Source organism: Pan paniscus, chromosome 3, assembly GCF_029289425.2.
Source record: "Pan paniscus chromosome 3, NHGRI_mPanPan1-v2.0_pri, whole genome shotgun sequence".
Taxonomy (NCBI): domain Eukaryota; kingdom Metazoa; phylum Chordata; class Mammalia; order Primates; family Hominidae; genus Pan; species Pan paniscus.
This window is the reverse complement of record NC_073252.2, coordinates 46819886-46840071: the sequence shown is the minus strand read 5'-3', so window position 1 is coordinate 46840071 and position 20186 is coordinate 46819886. Positions and strand designations below refer to the sequence as shown.

The 20186-nt window shown below is 41.2% G+C and overlaps 1 pseudogene; it reads left to right on the top strand.

The window, feature by feature from the left end:
- The first annotated feature begins 17971 nt into the window (after positions 1 to 17971).
- Positions 17972 to 19857, top strand: LOC100981863 (aminomethyltransferase, mitochondrial-like; annotated as a pseudogene).
- The last annotated feature ends 329 nt before the right edge of the window (positions 19858 to 20186 follow it).

Sequence of the window (20186 nt, the reverse complement as noted above, 5' to 3'; positions counted from 1 at the left end):
ACCTACTGACTCCTTGGACTTTCCAGCCTCCAGAACTATGAGAAAATAAATTTCTGTTGCTTAAGCCACCCAGTTTGTGGTATTTTGTCATAGCAGTTCTTGCAAACTAATATGGTGGGTAATCATATTCCAACCTTGCGAAGATTTAGATTTAGGAGTAGAAATGTTTAAGAGGATATTATCTACAGTATTCATATTTTTGTATTAATGTGTACATTACTTACTGTAAGTAGTTGCAATGTTTAAGAGAATTTGGTCTGTTGAAACTAGAGATCAGTCTTGTGTTTCCTAAACACCAAAGGGAGTGACTTACATTCTAAGTCAGATTGTTACTAAGATCTTTTAAGAACTTAAAAATTGCCATATTTATGTGTTTGATCTACTAGATTTGTATGCATTATTTAGGTTCCCAGGGAAGTTTTGACATTAAATTGAATAATTATTGATATTAAGAAAATAAATAATGTTAAATTTATAAATGCACCTTAAGAGGTTTTAAGGAGTTTATCTAATAGCATTTGTTAATGGAACCAAACAATATTTAGGCCCTTCAAGTGCTTTTAAAATTTGCTATATTTCTGAAAGAACAACAAGAATTCTAACTTGAACTTAAATCTTAAGGTAAACGAAGTTTCTTTTTTTTGAGATGGAGTCTCGCTCGCTCTGTCACCCAGGCTGGGGTGCAGTGGGGTAATCTTGGCTCACTGCAACCTCCGCCTCCGAGGTTCAACCAATTCTCCTGCCTCAGCTTCCTGAGTAGCTGGGATTACAGTCGCGCACCACCATGCCCAGCTACTTTTTGTATTTTTAGTAGAGATGGGGTTTCACCATGTTGGCCAAGCTGGTCTCGAACTCCTGACCTTGTGATCCGCCCGCCTTGGCCTCCCAAAGTACTGGAATTACAGGCATGAGCCACCATGCCTGGCAGTAAGCGAAGTTTTTAAGTTGTAACTTTGGTAAATTAAATATTAATTTTTAAAGCTAAGTAACCTCTGAATAACCTTTTTCGATGCATAAAAGCCAACCTCAAGAGCATCAAAAGAGTCATCTACGTTTATATTTGAACTCTGTAACTTTGGAATAATGTGCAAAGCATGTCCTCTGGGATCCGAGGGACCAGGTGTAATGGGGTTAAGTTGAATTCAAAGCTTGAACATGTAGCCTTCTTGTTTTCTGTAACTATTCTCTTCTTGTCCAGAAGGCCCCGTTTCCTCTGATGGCGAGATAGAGTGATGAAGTGAAGGTAGATCACCAAACATAAACTTTCCAAGTAAAGGTAGCCAGAGTCTACTTTGGGGTTAACCTAATCTCTTTTGGGGAAATGCTCAGCGTTTTAGGCATTTTCTTCTCTCCTCTTCCCTTAGCCAAGATGGCCTTGGGGAGAGGGAAAGTTTATGCACTCACGTGGCATTGGTGGTGTTGTGGCTGGTTCACAGTGGGCTTTTGTTTGGCCCAGTGGGCACTTGCTGGGCTCTGGTTGCAGTGTTTTGTCCCACTGAAACCAGGTCATTGGTCTCTGATGTCATCGCCTCCTCTTGACCTCCAGTGGCATTGTTGCATTGCCTTGGAGCTCTGCAGGCTGACTAGGCCTTTTGGACTTTCCAGTTTTATCCAAAGCACACAGGAGGCCCCTACAAAAGAACACTTCCCAGGAACCTTTGTCTCAGGAAATCTTTCCAGCGTCTGCCTCTGAACTACTCTCTGTCCTGTCCTCTACTGCAGACTTTTCCCTTGTGATTAAATTCTTGTCTCCTTGGACTAGGTCCTTTGTATCAGACAGAAAGCTGCCCTTATGTGGGTGGGGGCATAAGTCTCTCTTTGGTTCCACCCTATAACCCTGGGCCAGCCCTTCTTATTCTCAAGCAGAGTCCTGGATCCTGAGACCCTAGCCTGAACCTGTATCCCATCCCCATAATTTGAGTAGGTGAAGCAAAAATGAATCTGTACCCCATCCCCATAATTTGAGTAGGTGAAGCAAAAATGATCAAATCTGGCCAGGCATGGTGGCTCATCCCTGTTGTTCCAGCACTTTGGGGGGCTGAGGCGGGAGAACTGCTTGAGCCCAGGAGTCTGAGACCAGCCTAGGCAACATAGTGAGACCTTGTTTCCACAAACAAACAAACAACCCAATCTGTGAATGCCAAGATTGCTTAAGAATTAACAAATAGCATTTGAAAAAGATGTAAGAATTGTTAGGAACATAAAAGTTATAGGATACTAATTCCTTTAAAATAAAAATGCAAAGTTTCTTCCTAATTAACTTTTTTCTAACACTTAGGTTTGAGATAATTAGAAGAAAAGTTTACATATAGATTAGCGTCACTATTAGCCAAATAGTGCCTTTATAAAAATCACAGAGAGGCCTTTTTCTCTGGTGGTGGGGTGTGGCATAGAGTCCTAAGCAGGACTCACAGCTTGGCAAGGCAAGAGGAGCACAGACTGGATTTCGGTCCCTACTCACCTGTCAGATGGTTGCTTTTTGGTAATAAACATCCTGCCCAATCATACGAAGTGGCCTGATATAGATGATATTTATTAACTACATGACCTTGGGCAAACATCTCAGTCCTTAGAACTTTAGATGCCTCATATAACAAGTGAGAGGGGCTGACCTCTGTGGTCCTTTGTATCTACAAATACTATGCTCCACGGCATCAGTAATATTTTTTTTCCTTTTTTTAACTAAATGAGAGTCTTCACAGAAAGTAGAGGAAGTACCAAATGCTGGCCACCGGAAGGAACCAGTCTGAAAAGTAGAAGTGACAGAAACCCATGGGCAAAAGTGGTCAGGTTATTCTAGAGTTCATGATAGGGAGAGTTGGACATCATTAGATATATATCCGAGACTTTGGTAAGACACATCTAAAAATTTTTCCTAAATAATAAGATTCCCTGGACAGAGACTCCCAAAGGGAAGATGACAAGTGTTTGGGAGAAGTGCTACAAAATGAAATCTCTATCTTCCAAACAGGATGATGTGGAACAGAAAAAAAGGGGGAGAGTTATTTAAAGAGAGACACACTTGGACAGGCGTATTGGTTCAGGGCACTTTGGGAGGCCGAGACAGGCGGATCACTTGAGGCCAGGAGTTCAAGACCAGTCTGGCCAATATGGTGAAACCCCATCTCTACAAAAACTAAAAAAAAAAAAAAAAAAAAAAAAAAAAAAAATAGCTGGATGCTAATGCTCTGAGATGACAGATTTTTGGAACTGTGGATGTAAAGCCCATAGACCTTAACATTAGTGTGTCCAGTCCCATGACATTTCATTAGCTTATGGCTTCTGCTCCAGAGACTCCCACCATTTCCCCATTGATAAGGGAGAGGAAGGGGGAAGTAAGAGATTATTTAAAAATAGTTGTGAAACTACCAAGGTCTGTGGTTGAGAGTTGGTTTTCTAACCAACCTTTGTCTAGTCTAGTCTAACCTTTGACTACAGACATCATATAAGGGACACGGTTGCCTCAGATCCAGAAGATATCAGGAAGGGCTGATTTGTTCCACACTATTTGACCACACTGATTGCAACAGGATGTGGACATGTTTTGCTATGAGTGTGTCCTAAAACATTGGAAAGAAACCCCACATCCTGTCACCCTCCCTGAGGGCAAGGACACTTAGAGTGGAGAAATCTGAGGTTTAACCTGTGCTGGGGATGATGACTGATACAACAAAGGATATAGGACCTCACCTAATGAATTTCAAAGATTGCTGATGTAAGATGCACCAAGAACAAATGTTGGTGTCCTGGTAGTAGAGCAGGGGACCCCTTGTGAGACCTGTCTTTGATCTTGGGAACACAAATCTTACAACATATTTATGACTGTGAAGGCAAAAGAAATCTTCAATGATGAGGTCTGGAAATTCTGAATATTCTATGCAAAGTATTAGAATTTCACAAGAGAGGTCTTTGCTCAGAAGAGAAAAATGAACAGGCACCAAGTGGTAATTCACAGAAGTGTCATTCCCATGCTCTTAACTCTCAAGTGTGTTTTGAGATCAGGAAACATGGAGTCCTTATTCTCACTGTGTCCCCTGTTTGAAGACTGATTAATTAAGATGTCATTCACGACATGGTGAGCCATCTTGAGATATTTGAATATCCTGCCACCATGGGAACCCAGACCTACCTCTGGACTAATTATTGGGAGGGGATTGTGGGAAAGAATAATGACTGGGAAATAGAAATCTTTAAGATGCTCTTGAGCAGAACAAATTTCTCCTCCAATAAAGATGTCCATGTGTTTGTATTTGGCATGGATAATACCATATATTCTGTAACCCCAATTCTTTAGTATTAGCTCTTTGTGAAAACCTTCTTAGAAACAAGGTGATTTCACTAGATTGTGTTTGGGGGCTATAATTTTATGATCCTATGAAAGATTGTCCCCTACTTTGCCACTTCTGCCAATAAGACCTCTATGTCCTGTCTGCCCTCTTGTTCCCCCAAATAAAGCTTGGATTTCTGTACCATTAACTATCTGCCCAGCATACAAACCTTTAAGTAAGAAAGAAAGCTTCCTCTTAACCTTCATCCAAAAACAAAAACAAAAACACACACAAACAAAAGAAAATCTGAACTAGGAATAGAGAGCTTTGGGGCTTCTTAAGTACAATGACTAATAAAATATAAACATACTTGCTGTCTCCAGGGGGTTTATAATTAAAATCATAATGTATATTGACATTGTTTATCAGGGTAAAGACTATACTAATTGGCAGGAATAGAATACTCTTTTCTTTTTTTCAAAAGTATAAGTACTGAAAAATTTGACCAATCTCTGTGTTCTACTTACTACTTCTAATGAAGACCTGACAATTCTACATTAATTTAATAGTAACTTTAAGCATTGGATATGTTGATTTGTAATTATCAGGAGAGATTGAGATCAAGCATTTATGTTGGTATATACATTACTAGAAATGATACAAAAATAGGGCTTTAATAAAATGAAGAAACTATTTTTTTATTTATATGCACCTAACACAAACTGAGATCAGTATGTGCAACCTATGTCTCTGCCAAATTTATCCTCCTTCCAGCCCTACCTTGGAGAGGGGTAATCATCTAAAATTAAACTATTTGCAGACAATTTTTCTTGGAAATGTAATGTTAACAGAGGCAATTATTTTTCTTTAGGCTATAGAAAAACAAATTTTTATTTATTTATTTTTTATTTTAAAAAATAATGGAGTGGCAGGGTCTTGCTGTGTTGCCCAGGGTGGGCTTGAATTCCTGGGCTCAAGTGATCCTCCCACTTTGGTCTCCCAAAGTGCTGAGATTACAGGCATTACTGGCCTAGAAAAACAAATTCTGAATAAGTATGATAAGACAAATTCCTTGCCAGCAACTCAATTTTAGAAAATATAGTTTTTAATCTCAGGTAGCTTGGGATGGCAGAAACAAACTGTCTTACTGTTTATTCTTGAAATGTACACTAAGAAACCTATATTCATAAGAAGAACTCTTTTAAAAGGGATAACATTTCATAAAAACTTTATTATTGACTTACATTTAACATATGAGCTGTAGTATTCTTCTAGAATTTTATATTTGTTTTTATTTTCTTGAGTTTTTTTGTTTTTGTTTTTGTTTTGTTTTGTTTTGTTTTAGTTTTTGGTTTGTTTGTTTTTTGTTTTTTTTGAGACAGGGTCTCACTCACTCTGTCACCCAGGCTGGAGTGCAGTGGCATGATCTCGGCTCACTGTACCCTCAACCTCCTGGGCACAAGCAATACTCACTCAGCCTCTTGAGTAGCTGGGACTACAGGCACATGCCCCCATTCCTGGCTAATTTTCGTATTTTTAGTAAAGATAGGATTTTGCCATGTTGCCCAGGCTGGTCTCAAATTTCTGAGCTCAAACAGTCCTCCTGCCTTGGCCTCCCAAAATGCTGGGATTCCAGGCATAAGCCACCATGCCCAGCCTATTTTTTATTTTCTTGAGTATTAAAGGCATTCCATGACTATTGAAGTCAACTAGTTTAAGTCTAATGAAGACCTGATTAAAGTTAAATATTCGCCAAAATAAAAACAATTATTATTACCAAAGTAACACCAATCTTTAAAAATCATTCCAAAAAATTAAAGTATCCACATAGCATCCCTGCAGGGACTATATTCAGCATGAGAGATGAAGTAGGGAATGTCAGGCCTCTGAGCCTAAGCTAAGCCATCATATCCCTAGTGACCTGCATGTATACATCCAGATGGCCGGTTCCTGCCTTAACTGGTGATATTCCGCCACAAAAGAAGTGAAAATGGCCTGTTCCTGCCTTAACTGATGACATTACCTTGTGAAATTCCTTCTCCTGGCTCATCCTGGCTCAAAAGCTCCCCCTCTGAGCACCTTGTGACCCCCCCACCCCTGCCTACCAGAGAAAAACCCCCCTTTTTCCTTTACCTACCCAAATCTTATAAAACGGCCCCACCCCTATCTCCCTTCCCTGACTCTCTTTTCCGACTCAGCCCGCCTGCACCCAGGTGAAATAAACAGCCTTGTTGCTCACACAAAGCCTGTTTGGTGGTCTCTTCACATGGACGTGCGTGAAAGGGAATTTGTCACAGAACATTCAGCAGACAAACTTAAAGAGGGAATTTTAAACTAGCTTTCAGAACCTAGGCTCAGAGGCAGTACTCAAGTGAGGTCCTGCTGCAGATGACAACTGCAAAAGAAAATGAACATTGATTTTCTCCAAGTTAGACTCATTTATTTAGCTGTTACTCATAAAGTAGAAGCCAGGTAAGCAGTAGTGTTGACTCATACATAATTTGCAAAAGAGTTGATAAACTCGGACAACAGCAGTGGGACTGCTTTATAGTTTCAAAAGCCTCTTAACATCTTCTCTGTTTTGAGTGCATCATCTTCTCTAAGATGAATTATCTTCAGACCAAATTATATAAGTCAATCTGCAATGGAACAAGCTGGAGGAGATTTAGATTCACTATCTAGAGAAAAGTGTTCGTTCGTTTAAAAGAAATACTTTAAACTGAGGGAATTCATCACCACTAGACCAGTCCTACAAGAAATGTTTGAGAGTCCTTCATCTAGAAGTGAAAGTGTCAGGCCTCTGAGCCCAAGCTAAGCCATCATATGCCCTGTGACCTGCACATATACATCCAGATGGCCGGAAGCAACTGAAGATCCACAAAAGTGAAAATGGCCTGTTCCTGCCTTAACTGATGACATTCCACCATTGCGATTTGTTCCTGCCCCACCTTAACTGAACTATTAACCTTGTGAAATTCCTCCTCCTGGCTCAGAACCTCCCCCACTGAGCACCTTGTGACCCCCGCCCCTGCCCATAAGAGAAAAACCCCCTTTGACTGTAATTTTCCACTACCCACCCAAATCCTATAAAACAGCCCCACCCCATCTCCCTTTGCTGACTCTCTTTTCGGACTCAGCCCGCCTGTACCCAGGTGAAATAAACAGCCTTGTTGTTCACACAAAGCCTGTTTGGTGGTCTCTTCATATGGACACACAAGACAGAAAGGATGATGTCTACCATCAAGAAAACACATAAGACTGTAAAACTCACTGGCATAGCAGATACACAAATGAGAAAGAGAAAGGAATCAAATGTTACCACTACAGAAAACCACCAAACCGCAATGATAAATAACGAAAGAGACAAAAGATCAATGAAACAAAAAGTTGGTTCTTTGCAAAGAAAAACAAAATTGATAAACTGCTAGCTAGAATAACCAAGAAGAGATAAGATCCAAATAAACATAATCAGAAATGAAAAAGGAGACATGACAACAGACACCAGAAATGCAAAAGGTCATCAGCGAGAATTATGAACAACTATATGCTCAAAAACTAGGAAACCTAGAGGGAATTGATTAAATACCAGGAAACATACTACCTTCTAAGATTAAACCAGGAAGAAACAGAAAACCTCAACAGACCAATAATGAGATTACATCAGTTATAAAAAGTCTCCCCACAAAGAAAGGCCCAGAACTGGATCACTTTATTGCTGAATTCTATCAAGCTTATAAAGAACTAACACTAATTCTTCTCAAATCATTCCAAAAAATTAAAGAGGAGGGAAATCTTTCTAACTCATTCTGTAAGGCCAGCATTACCTGATGCTAAAACCAGACAAGGACACACAAAAAAAGAAAACTATGAGAGAAAAATATCTCTCAGGAACACAGATGTAAAAATCCTCATCAAAATACTAGCAAACTAAATCTAACAACACATCAAAAATATAATACACCATGATCAAGTGGGATTTATCCCAGGAATGCAAAAAATGGTTCCACATATGCAAATCAATAAATGTGATACATTAACCAAAGGAAGGACAAAAACCATATGATCATCTCAATAAACACAGAAAAAGCATTTGATAAAATTTAACATCCTTCATGATAAAACGTCTCAACAAGTTAGGCATAAAAGAAACATACCTCAAAATAACAAAAGCCATATATGACAAACCCACAGCTAACATCATACCACCTGGGGAAAAGCTGAAAGCCTTTCCTCTAAGAACTGGAATAAGACAATGATGCTCACCTTTACTATTCTTATTCAACATAGTGCTGGAAGTCCTAGCCTGATCGATTAGGAAAGAGGAAGAAATAAGGACATAATCCAAGTTGGAAAAGAAGTGAAAGTGTCTCTCTTTACAGATGACATGATCTTATACTTAGAAAAACCTAAAGACTACCAAAAAAGTCTTACAAATGATAAGTAAATCCAGTAAAGTTGAAGGATACAAAAACCAATATACAAAAATTGGTAGTTTCTATATAACCAGGATGAACTAATTAAAAAGAAATCAAGAAAGCAATCCCGCATTTCCACCCACTTCCCCACCCAGTGCCACTCTGGCTACCCTGCACTCGCTCTGAGCTCCAGGCTTCTGCTAAGTTAGCAACACCATGGTCTCCCTTTAGCTGCTCTCATGATTATCTACCCTGGCATCATCAGCCACAATAGTTCAACATGTATAAGATTTGGGAGATTGCAGACAGGCTTGCCTGGAGTTGGAGGGAAAGATGTAAGTAGGACGCAGGGTAACACTGATGACTTGTTCATTGGTGGAAATGCCTCTGCTGAAGGCCCTTAGGGCAAAGGTGCCTCCCAAAGTGCTGGGATTACAGGTGTGAGCTACCGTGCCCAGCCAGGTCTAAATATTTGTAACAAACTGTTAAATAAAATATGTTCTACCCTCACATCTTGACAAATACACTTTTATAATAACCTGGAAGGGCAGGTTCCTATTTAGAATTCTCAGACTTCTTGGGGTCTCCAGATTATGGAGACAGCTGGCTCCCTGGCTGCCCATCCCTGGTCTGAGGGCAGTTCCTCTTTTATTTCTACCTATGCCCCATCCTACACTACAAAGGGCTTTGTGGACACATGTGTGGACACCTGATGCTGCATAGCTAAGCTCTAACCACACCCACTTCATAAAATGTGTGTCCCCTGGGCATCCTTAGCCATTAGGGTTGTGTACTCCAGCTGTGCAGTCTGCCCTTAGGAGGACTTAATCAGGAAAGAGGATGTACTAGCCCTGTAAATAGGCTCCAAGTGGTTTGGGCAGATAGTTCTGCAGTCTAAGGCACCCAGACGTAGATGAATAGTATTCCATTGTATAGATCACTTTGGGTAATACGGACGTTTTAACAACTTTAATCCTTCCAGTCCATGAGCATGAGCTATCTTTCCATTTATTTGTGTCTTCTTCTATTTTTCTAATGATTTTTTAAATAGTTTTCAGTGTACTGATTTTTGTGTGTTGATTTTGGATCCTACAACTTTACTATATTTGTTTATCTTAACAGTTTTTTGGTGGAGTCTCTGGGGTTTTCTATATATAAGGACACGTTATCTGCAAACAGGTGTAATTTAACTTCTCCCTTTCCTATTTGGGGGATGTCTTTTATTTCTTTCTCTTGCCTAATTGCTGTAGCTAGGATTTCCAATACTATGTTGAATAGAGGTGGCAAGAATGGACATCTTTGCGTTGTTCTGATCTTAGAAGAAAGGCTTTCTATTTTCACTGTAGTGTATAATATTAGCTGTGAACAAAATCTGCATTTTTAAACACCTGTTAGATTCTTACTGGGAGATGTTGAAGGCCTCTAAAAGTAAGAGATAGGGTAGGGCTTTGTGTTGCTGTTCCCCCCAAACTCACTAAATGTTTGCATGTTACCTTGGTATCCAGCCCTAGATGGAATTCTGCTACCGCTGTCATCATTAGCAAGCAGGCGTGCTCTTCTTACAAGCTCAGCTCAGTCCCTTAGGCACTGTATCGGATGAGATGAGGAAAAGCTGCTGTAATAATAATACAGTGGTTTAAAGCAACAGTCCAAGGTGAATGTTCCAAGGTGGCAGGTGGTCTGCTTCATGAGCTACTCAGGGGCTCAGGTTCCTTCCAACATGATTCTGCACTACTCTCTGGGCCTTTTGTTGTCTGCATAGCAAAGTTCTAGCCAACCAAATGGCAAGAAGGGAACAAGAACTCAGAATAGGCATATTCACGTTCTTAAGGTGTAGGCCCAGAAATCTAGGTATACATTCTTCTACTCACATGCCATCAGGTGAAACTTAGCCACATGAATACAGCTATCTGTTAGGTGAGCTGGATGGGTGGTGTAGTCAAGCACCTAGGAAGAAGAGGAGAATGGACTATTTGGTAGAAAACTGGTTGTCTCCACCATTGGCACACTGCCAAGTATCTTGCAGGAAAGAATTAATCAAGGCAGATGCAATAATATTCTAGAGGCAAGTTAAGCTCACTTACTATTCAGAATAGGTAGCAGAATCTTCAGGTCCAAATCAGAGCCTGAGCCACAAAGACCACTCTGAAAGATATAGATAGGCTGCTGGGCTCATAAATTTTATGCACTTCTATACATATAAGGACACAGATTCTTCTACAGTATTGCTAATTAATCCAAATATTTTATTTTATTTTTATTTATTTATTTATTTTGAAACGGAGTCTCGCTCTATCGCCCAGGCTGGAGTGCAGTGGCGTGGTCTCAGCTCGTTGCAACCTCTGCCTCCTGGGTTCACGCCATTCTCCTGTCTCAGCCTCCCGAGTAGCTGGGACTACAGGCGCCTGCCACCACGCCGGCTAATTTTTTGTATTTTTAGTAGAGATGGGGTTTCATCGTGTTAGCCAGGATGGTCTCGATCTCCTGACCTCGTGATCTGCCTGCCTCAGCCTCCCAAAGTGCTGGGATTACAAGCGTGAGCCACCGCACCCGGCCTCACACATTTTATTTTTTAAATTTAAGTTTATTTTATTTTCTTAGAGATGGGGTCTTGCTGTGTTGCCCAGGCAGGATTCAAACTTCTGGGCTTGGCTGGCCATGGTGGTTCATTCCTATAATCCCAGTGTTTTGGGAGGCCAAGGCACGAGGATCTCTTGAGGCCAGGAGTTTGAGACCAGCCTGTACAACATAGCAAGACACCTTCTCTACAAAACAAAAACAAAAACAGACAAAAACCTCCTGTGCTTAAGGAATCCTCCCACCTCAGACACCTGAGAAGGATCACACACACATGCCACTGTGCCTGGCTAATCCACATATTTTAAACATCGCACATTTTGCCAACTGAAAACTATTTCTATCATTTTAAAAGTATATTAACAACTAGTACATTGAGATAGCAATAGTCAAACCACTTGTAACAGGTCCTCTGGAATGTGGAGACCTGAGAAAAACATTTCAAACCTATCCTGGAGAGTATATTCCTGATTGGGGCACTTCAAATGCTAAATTCCTATTTCTAGATTAAAAGTAACAAACACGCATATATCACATTGTCCAGGCCCTTGATGCATATTGAAAACATTCACACCACACACACACACTCACATACACATGCACACACGCAAACACATGTGTGTGCACATACACACACATGCACACAGGAAATACAGAAAACTATGCACCAAAATAGAGATGATTATTATCACGTAGGGTCTATTTTGTGCAGGTATCAACATATAAATATTCCCAGAGGAATTTCACAATTCAGGATTTCGTGAAGATGACAAAAGAAGAATGACTGCATCTATTCTGAACTTTACCCAGTTTTGGAGTCCTGATGTCAGTCACTACTTCTTACTTTCTAAGGCACTGATGGTAACAATTAACTTCTGTGGCCAAAGGACTATTTCCAGGATGGCCTGGATCCTCTTTTTGCCATCCCACACTGCTCTCACACCACACTGTTTGAGATGTCTACTTCCTGCATCTGGGCCCTTATTATAAATGAAAGTAGTTCTTCTTTGCTTTGGTCCTGGCTCAAAATATAGCCCTCAACTACTGAGTCTTTAGCAATTCCTTTGCATCTGATTGCAGATGCAATTGAAAATTGCAATATAACTGCAATTGCCTTGCCTGTGAAAAGGCAATATAACTGACGGTTGAAAGCGAAGATTCTTTCAGTTCCCTCATCTGAATAATGAGTTGGCAGATGTAAAGTGCTTAGGACAGCACCTGGCATGTAGTAAGTAGCACTCTGTGGGTGCCGGCTGTTATCATTTCTCTATTATCTGTTTCTCCTGACAGACCTGTAGATAGTGGAACTTTGAATCTTCTTCACTTTATTTTATTGTTTTAATTAATTAATTAATTAATTAATTTTTTTTTAAAGACAAGAGTCTTACTCTGTTGTCCTGGTTGGAGTATAGTTAAGCAATCATAGCTCACTGTAACCTCAAACAACTGAGCTCAAGCAATCTTCCTGCTTCAGCCTCCCGAGTAGCTAGGACTACAGGCATGCATCACCTCACCCAGCGAATTTTTAAATTTTTGTAGAAATGAGGTCTTGCTATGTTGTCCAGGTTGGTCTTGAAACCCTGACTGCAATGGATCATCCTGCCTTGGCCTCCCAAAGCTCTGGCATTACAGGTGTGAGCCACTGTGCCTGGCTTCCACTTTATTTTAAGAAGGAAACCACAGGTAAATATTCTTACACTTTTATCACTCTTGACACTACCCTTCCACTAGGTAACTGCAGGAACAGGGTCAGATGGCTGCTGGGGTTGTTTTGAAACTTGACATGATTAAGCCTGTGATGCCAGGATAAAAAAAAATTACTTTTCTCTTGCCTTTTATCTGTTGTCTGTCTTTTAGACATTTAACTATCAGTCTTCCTACATAAAGGAATAAATAGGGTAAAAAAAAAAAGAAAAAAGAGTTTTTCCCATTCCAAGATGGCCAAATAGGAACAGCTCTGGCCTGCAGCTCACAGTGTGATTGATGCAGAAGACGGGTGATTTCTGCATTTCCAACTGAGCCTCTGCTGGTGATACCCAGGGGAACAGGGTCTGGAGTGGACCTCCAGCAAACTCCAACAGACCTGCAGCTGAGGGACCTGACTGTTAGAAGGAAAACTAACAAACAGAAATGAATGGCATCAACATCAACAAAAAGGACATCCACACCAAAACCCCATCTGTAGGTCACCAACACCAAAGACCAAAGGTAGATAAAACCACAAAGATGGGGAGAAACCAGAGCAGAAAAGCTGAAAATTCTAAAAGCCAGAGCACTTCTTCTCCTCCAAAGGATTGCAGCTCCTCGCCAACAACGGAACAAAGCAGGACAGTGAATGACTTTGACGAGTTGACAGAAGTAGGCTTCAGAAGGTCAGTAATAACAAACTTCTCCGAGCTAAGGGAGGATGTTTGAACTCATTGCAAGGAAGCTAAAAACCTTGAAAAAAGATTAGACAAATGGCTAACTAGAATAAACAGTGTAGAGAAGAACTTAAATGACCTGATGGAGCTGAAAACCATGGCATGAGAACTACGTGACGCATGAACAAGCTTCAGTAGTCAATTCAATCAAGTGGAAGAAAGAGTATCAGTGATTGAAGTTCAAATTAATGAAATAAAGTGAGAGGAGAAGTTTAGAGAAAAAAGAGTAAAAAGAAATGAAAAAGCCTCCAAGAAATATGGGACTATGTGAAAAGACCAAATCTACGTTTGATTGGTGTACCTGAAAGTGACAGGGAGAATGGAACCAAGTTGGAAAACACTCTTCAGGATATTATCCAGGAGAACTTCCCCAACCTAGCAAGGCAGGCCAACATTCAAATTCAGGAAATACAGACAACACCACAAACATACTCCTTGAGAAGAGCAACCCCAAGACACAAAATTGTCAGATTCACCAAAGTTGAAATGAAGGAAAAACTGTTAAGGGCAGTCAGAGAGAAAGGTCGGGTTACCCACAAAGGGAAGCCCATCAGACTAACAGCGGATCTCTCGGCAGAAACTCTACAAGCCAGAAGAGAGTGGGGGCCAACATTCAACATTCTTAAAGAAAAGAATTTTCAACCCAGGATTTCATATCCAGCCAAACTAAGCTTCATAAGTGAAGGAGAAATAAAATCCTTTACAGAGAAGCAAATGCTGAGATATTTTGTAACCACCAGGCCTGCCTTACAAGAGCTCCTGAAGGAAGCACTAAACATGGAAAGGAACAACCAGTAACAGCCACTGCAAAAACATGCCAAATTGTAAAGACCATTGATGCTAGGAAGAAATTCCATCAACTAATGCGCAGCTAACATCATAACCAGCTAACATCATAATGACAGGATCAAATTCACACATAACATTATTAACCTTAAATGTAAATGGGCTAAATGCCCCAGTTAAAAGACACAGACTGGCAAATTGGATAGTCAAGACCCATCAGTGTGCTGTGTTCAGGAGACCCATCTGACGTGCAGAGACACACATAGGCTCAAAATAAAGGGACGGAGGAAGATCTACCAAGCAAATGGAAAGCAAAAAAAAGCAGGGTTTGCAATCCTAGTCTCTGATAAAACAGACTTTAAACCAACAAAGATCAAATGAGACGAAGAAGGCCATTACATAATGGTAAAGGGATCAATTCAACAAGAAGAGCTAACTATCCTAAATATCTATGCACGCAATACAGGAGCACCCACATTCATAAAGCAAGTCCTTAAAGACCTACAAAGAGACTTAGACTCCCACACAATAATAATGGGAGACTTTAACACCCCACTGTCAATATTAGACAGATCAGAGAGACAGAAGGTTAACAACGATATCCAGGACTTGAACTCAGCTCTGCACCAAGCGGACCTAATAGACATCCACAGAACTCTCCACCCCAAATCAACAGAATATACATTCTTCTCAGCACCACATTGCACTTATTCAAAAATTGACCACATAGTTGGAAGTAAAGCACTCCTCAGCAAATATAAAAGAACAGAAATCACAACAAACTGTCAGACCACAGTGCAATCAAATTTGAACTCTGGATTAAGAAACTCACTCGAAACCACACAACTACATGGAAACAGAACAACTTGCTCCTGAATGACTACTGGGTAAATAACAAAATGAAGGCAGAAATAAAGATATTCTTTGAAACCAATGAGAACAAAGGCACAATGTACCAGAATCTCTGGGACGCATTCAAAGCAGTGTGTAGAGGGAAATTTATAGCACTAAATGCCCACAAGAGAGAGGAGGAAAGATCTAAAATCAACACCCTAACATCACAATTAAAAGAACTAGAGAAGCAAGAGCAAACAAATTCAAAAGCTAGCAGAAGGCAAGAAATAACTAAGAACAGAGCAGAACTGAAGGAGACAGAGACACAAAAACCCTTCAAAAAATCAATGAATCCAGAAGCTGGTTTTTAGAAAAGATCAACAAAATTGATAGACCGCTAGTAAGACTAATAAAGAAGAAAAGAGAGAAGAATCAAATAGATGCAATAAAAATGATAAAGGAGATATCACCACCAATCCCACAGAAATACAAACTACCATTGGAGAATACTATAAACACCTCTACGCAAATAAACTAGAAAATCTAGAAGAAATGGATAAATTCCTGGACACATACACCCTCCCAAGACTAAACTAGGAAGAAGTTCAGTCTCTGAATAGACAAATAACAGGCTCTGAAAGTGAGGCAATAATTAATAGCCTATCAACCAAAAAAAGTCCAGGACCAGATGGATTCACAGCCGAATTCTACCAGAGGTACAAAGAGGAGGTGGTACCATTCCTTCTGAAACTATTCCAATCAATAGAAAAAGAGGGAATCCTCCCTAACTCATTTTATGAGGCCAGCATCATCCTGATACCAAAGCCTGGCAGAGACACAACAAAAAAAGAGAATTTTAGACCCATATCCCTGATGAACATCGATGCGAAAATCCTCAATAAAATACTGGCAAACCAAATCCAGCAGCACATCATAAAGCTTATCCACCACGATCAAGTTGGCTTCATCCCTGGGATGCAAGGCTGGTTCAACATATGCAAATCAATAAATGTAATCCATCACATAAACAAAACAAACAACAAAAACCACATGATTTTCTCAACAGATGCAGAAAAGCCTTCCACAAAATTCAACATCCCTTCATGCTAAAAACTCTCAATAAACTAGGTATTGATGGGACATATCTCAAAATAATAAGAGCTATTTATGACAAACCCACAGCCAATATCATACTGAATGGGCAAAAACTGGAAGCATTCCCTTTGAAAACTGGCACAAGACAAGGATGCCTTCTCTCACCACTCCTATTCACCATAATGTTGGAAGTTCTGTCCAGGGCAATCAGGCAAGAGAAAGAAATAAAGGGTATTCAACTAGGAAAAGAGGAAGTCAAATTGTTTCTGTTTGCAGACGACATGACTGTATAATTAGAAAACCCCATCCTCTCAGCCCAAAATCTCCTTAAGCTGATAAGCAACTTCAGCAAAGTCTCAGGATATAAAATCAATGTGCAAATATCACAAGCATTCCTATACACCAATAACAGACAAATGGCAAAATCATGAGTGAACTCCCATTCACAATTGCTACAAAGAGAATAAAATTCACAGGAATCCAACTTACAAGGGATGTGAAGGACCTCTTCAAGGAGAACTACAAGCCACAGCTCAACGAAATAAAGGAGGACACAAACAAATGGAAAAACATTCCATGCTCATGGATAGGAAGAATCAATATCGTGAAAATGGCCATACTGCCCAAGGTAATTTATGGATTCAAGGCTATCTTCATCAAGCTACCAATGACTTTCTTCACAGAATTGGAAAAAACTACTTTAAAGTTGATATGGAACCAAAAAAGAGCCTGCATTGCCAAGACAATCCTAAGCAAAAAGAACAAAGCTGGAGGCATCACACTACCTGACTTCAAACTATACTACAAGGCTCTGGTAGCCAAAACAGCACGGTACTAGTAGCAAAACAGAGATATAGACCAATGGAACACAACAGAGGCCTCAGAAATAACACCACACATCTACAACCATCTGAACTTTGACAAACCTGACAAAAACAAGAAATGGGGAAAGGGTTCCCTATTTAATAAATGGTGCTGGGAAAACTGACTAGCCATATGTAGAAAGCTGAAACTGGATCCCTTCCTTACACTTTATACAAAAATTTATTCAAGATGGATTAAAAACTTAAATGTTAGACCTAAAACCATAAAAACCCTAGAAGAAAACCTAGGCAATACCATTCAGGACATAGTCATGGGCAAGGACTTCATGACTAAAACACCAAAAGCAATGGCAACAAAAGCCAAAATAGACAAATGGGATCTAATTAAACTAAAGACCTTCTGCACAGCAAAAGAAACTACCATCCGAGTGAACAGGCAACCTACAGAATGGGAGAAAATTTTTGCAATTTACCCATCTGACAGAGGGCTAATATCCAGAATCTACAAAGAACTTACACAAACTTACAAAAAAAAAATCCCATCAAAAAGTGGGCAAAGGATATGAACAGACACTTCTCAAAAGAAGACATTTATGCAGCCAAAAGACACATGAAAAAATGCTCATTATCACTGGTCATCAGAGAAATGCAAATCAAAACCACAATGAGATACCATCTCACACCAGTTAGAATGGCAATCATTAAAAAGTCAGGAAGCAACAGATGCTGTAGAGGATGTGGAGAAATAGGAACACTTTTACACTGTTGGTGGGAGTGTAAACTAGTTCAACCATTGTGGAAGACAGTGTGGCGATTCCTCAAGGATCTAGAACTAGAAATACCATTTGACCCAGTGATCCCATTACTGGGTATATACCCAAAGGATTATAAATCATGCTACTATAAAGACACATGCACATGTATGTTCATTGCGGCACTATTCACAATAGCAAAGACTTGGAACCAACCCAAATGTCCAACAATGATAGACTGGATTAAGAAAATGTGGCACATATACACCATGGAATACTAAGCAGCCATAAAAAAGGATGAGTTCATGTCCTTTGCAGGGACATGGATGAAGCTGGAAACCATCATTCTGAGCAAACTATCACAAGGACAGAAAACCAAACACCACACGTTCTCACTCATAGGTGGGAATTGAACAATGAGAACACATGGACACAAGAAGGGGAACATCACACACCAGGGCCTGTTGTGGGGTGGGGGGTTGGGGGAGGGATAGCATTAGGAGAAATACCTAATGTAAATGATGAGTTAATGGGTGCAGCAAACCAACATGGCACATGTGTACCTATGTAACAAACCTGCACATTGTACACATGTACCCTAGAACTTAAAGTATAATTAAAAAAAAAAACAGCAATAATTTTTTAAAAGAAAAAAGTGCTCAGTGGGCAGCTTTTGAAAGAAAGTCTAAAAGAGAGTTCCCCACCTCCTGTGCATTAAGTTTATCTACATGCTTACCTGTTCTCTTTAATAACTGTAGTTTTTGCTGGTGTTTAAATATTCTAAGAACTACATCTCCCAGCGTGTGTGGCAGAGTGGTGGCCTCCGTGCACCATCTGCACCCGTCAGAGGCGACAATGCAGTGGGCTGTGAGCATGGTGGCCAATCGGGGTTTTCTCCTGCAGGCATTCCCTCCTGCCTTGTGTCATCCGCTTAGTTGTGCACAGACCGAGATACGTGGTGGTGACCCGGTGAAGCTGATGCAGAGTCTAGTGGCTGGAGACACTGCAGAGCTGAGGCCAAACCAGAGGACACTGTTGCTGTTTACCAATGAGACTGGAGGCACCTTAGATGACTTGATTGTGACCAGCACTTCTGAGGGGCACCTATATGTGATGTCCAACACTGGCTGCTGGGAAAAAGACTTGGCCTTCATGCAGGACAAGGTCAGAGAACTTCAGAGGCAGGGCAGAGATGTGGGCCTGGAGGTAGTGGATACTGCCCTGCTAGCCCTGAAAGGGCCCCCTGTGGCCCAGGTGCTACAGGCCAGCACGGCAGCTGACCTGAGGAAACTGCCTTCATGACTAGTGCTGTGATGGAGGTGTTTGACGTGTCTGGCCGCCACCTTACCCACTGTGGCTGCACAGGAGAGAATGGCGTGGACATCTTGGTGCCAGCAGCGGGGGCAGTTCACCCGGCATCAGCTCTTCTGGAAAACCCAGAGGCAAAGCTGGCAGTGCTGGCAGCTTGCGCCTGGAGGCAGGCCTCCGGCTGTACAGGAGTGACACTGATGAACACACTACCCCTGTGGAGCGCAGCCTCAGTTGGACATTGGGGAAGTGCCACTGAGCTGCTCTCGACTTCCCTGGAGCCAAGGTCATTGTTCCCCAGATGAAGGGAAAGTGCAGTGGAGGCGTGTGGGGTTGATGTGTGAGGGGGCCCTGATGCAGGCACACAGTCCCACCTGAGCATGGAGGGCCCATGATTGGTACTGTGACCAGTGGCTGTCCCTTGCCCTACCTGAAGAAGACTGTGGCAATGGGTTACATGCCCTGCCAGTAGTCAGCCAGGGACAATGCTGCTGGTAGAGGTGCGGCAGAAGCAGCAGATGGGCGCAGTCAGCAAGATGCCCTTTGCGCCCATGAACTGCTCTACCCTTGTGTGAGGATGGCTCAGGGCAGGACCATCCCCTCCAGAAGTCTTGCCCTAGAGGGCATTCTACAAGGGCTTAGGCAGGAAGCTGAGGCAGAACTCACTGGGGGTGGGCAGCTAAGGGGGAGGTTGGTCTTAGTTGTCTGGTTAAGGGGGCCATACCACCTACTCTCTCCACCCAACCCATGGCCACTCCAGCTCCAGGACCCTGTTTCTGAGCGACAGACCAGCCATTCAATGTCTTCTTTCGGTCCATGATCCCACTGACCCACTCTAGCCTGATGGAGGGAAATGAGCAGCTCTGGTTCTGCTATCTCTCCCACTCTGCCAGGTGCTGGCTGT